The sequence below is a fragment of the Oncorhynchus keta genome, chromosome 27 (genome assembly GCF_023373465.1).
Source record: "Oncorhynchus keta strain PuntledgeMale-10-30-2019 chromosome 27, Oket_V2, whole genome shotgun sequence".
Lineage (NCBI taxonomy): Eukaryota > Metazoa > Chordata > Actinopteri > Salmoniformes > Salmonidae > Oncorhynchus > Oncorhynchus keta.
The window spans coordinates 15,483,817-15,486,316 of NC_068447.1; the positions used below are offsets into that span (position 1 = coordinate 15,483,817).

Consider the following 2,500-nt stretch of genomic DNA (forward strand, 5'->3'; position numbering starts at 1 on the left):
GAAAGAAAAGCCTAAACAAATCCCCATAAAAGAATATCAAATTGATCAGAAATACAGTGTAGACATTGTTAATGTTATAAATGACTATTGTAGCTGGAAATGGCAGATTTTTCTTTTTAATTAAATATCTAGATAGGTGTACAGAGGCCCATTATCAGCAACCATCACTCCTGTGTTCCAATGGCACGTTGTGTTAGCTAATCCAAGTTCATAATTTTAAAAGGCTAATTGATCATTAGAAAATCCTTTTGCAATTATGTTAGCACAGCTGAAACTGTTCTGATTAAAGAAGCACGTTGAGACTGGTGTTTTGCGGGTACTATTTAATGAAGCTGCCAGTTGAGGACTTGTGAGGCGTCTGTTTCTCAAACTAGACACTCTAATGTCCTCTTGCTCATTTGTGCACCTGGGCCTCCCACTCCTCTTTCTATTCTGGTTAGAGACAGTTTGCTCTGTTATGTGAAGGGAGTAGTACACAGCCTTGTACGAGATCTTCAGTTTCTTGGCAATTTCTCGCATGGAATAGCCTTCATTTCTCAGAACATGAATAGACTGACGAGTTTCAGAAGAAAGTTATTTCTTTCTGGCCATTTTTAGCCTGTAATCGAATCCATAAATGCTGATGCTCCAGATACTCAACTAGTCTAACTGGCCTGTTTTATTGCTTCTTTAATCAGAACAATAGTTTTCAGCTGTGCTAACATAATTGCAAAAGGGTTTTCTAATGACAAATTAGTCTTTTAAAATTACTTGGATTAGCTAACAACCTGCTATTGCAACACAGGAGTGATGGTTGCTGATAATGGGCCTCTGTACGCCTATGTAGATATTCCATAACAAATCAGCTGTTTCCAGCTACAATAGTCATTTACAACATTACCAATGTCTACACTGTATTTCTGATCAATTTAATGTTATTTTAAATGACATTTTTTTGTTTGTTGTGCTTTTCATTCAAAATCAAGGACATTTCTAAGTGACCCCAAACTTTTGAACGGTAGTGTACATAAAGACTGTGTGGTAGACACGGCACTCTCACTGTTACCATGGGAACATGTCCACCGGCTGGCATTCTAGCAGCTATAAAAGTCAGTTCTTCTGTGAAGTTAGAATGAATGGGAGGAGAGGTTCTATAGACTGCTCTCTGGTCTGTCTTCTCTCCCTTTCACTCTGTCCTTCTCACAGAGGTGTGTTTTATGAGGCTTAGCTTCTTCTCCCTCACACAGCTGTAAACCAGACAGACAGTCAGACACACACACTCTCACACACACACACGCACACACACACGCACACGCACACACACACACACACACACACACACACACACACACACACACACACACACACACACACACACACACACACACACACACACACACACACACACACACACACACACACTGTTTTTACTCATCTCAATCAGACGAAGAACAGAGAAACATTGAGTCCACAGGGGGGGTGAACCTTTTTGTATTTTCATTTGTAGTGACTGAATACAGACAACTTCCTTTGTGGTTGGATGGAGCATATGGAGAATATCTTCACTTACTGTACATTGATAATAACTACTCTGATGCCATCGATAGCACATACTGTACACCGTAGCCTGCACATTATCCTGATGACATGTCCTTACATAACCTGAGAGGGGTGGGGGTGAGGGGTCAGGGGGATTGAGGGTGAGATCTTTCTTTGTATTATTGTGGTTCTTTGTAAAGTCTTTAGGGTGGATGGATACCACTAGGCATGATCCAAACATCATCACTGTTTGTATTCAGAACACAGCTGTGTGTAGGGAAAAAGGGATACCTAGTCAGTTGTACAACTGATTGCATTCAACTGAAATGTGTCTTCGCATTCAGCCCAACGCCTCTGAATCAGAGAGGTGCTGCCTTAATCCACACCCACGTCCTGGCGCCCGGGGAACAGTGGGTTAACTGCTTTGCTCAGGGGCAGAGCGACAGATTTTCACCTTGTCAACTCGGGATTCGATTCAGCAACCTTTCGGGTACTGGTCCAACGCTCTAACCTGCCAGGCTACCTGTTCCCTATGATGACAGATTACATAGCTGTTCTTTAGCAGACCTGAGAGATATCAGTAGACAGGAATATGGGTGATATTGAGGTTTTGTTGTTCTGCAGTCAGTACAATCCTCTTTAACAAACGCACATGGTAGGATCAATACACTCTAATTGAGGAGGCCAAACAGCTGTTGCACCCTTTATTGATTCCTCTCTAAACTTGTACTTCTCTTTCCTCGACCTTCTGACTTAACTTTTTAGTTTCTAGTAATATCTTATCGTCACGACAGAAGCCACTATTATCTATTGTCTGCCAAAGTTCCTCTGCCCTCTCCTTCTCTCATCCTTTTCCTCCCTCCTCTCTTTTGCCTTTTCTCTCCTCTTGTTACTTCTCCCCTCTCTGTATTCTCTGTCCCTCCTCTCTGGAGATGTCAGAGGGAGACCGGTTGTGAGAAATATTAGCATTAAAAAGGTCACC

At 42.0% G+C, this 2,500-nt stretch overlaps 1 protein-coding gene across 3 annotated transcripts in view; it reads left to right on the plus strand.

Moving 5' to 3' along the window:
- LOC118378578 (ERC protein 2-like) overlaps window positions 1-2,500 on the plus strand; it is a 613,000-nt gene that overhangs the window by 33,032 nt on the left and 577,468 nt on the right. The gene's annotated exons all lie outside the window — the stretch shown is intronic.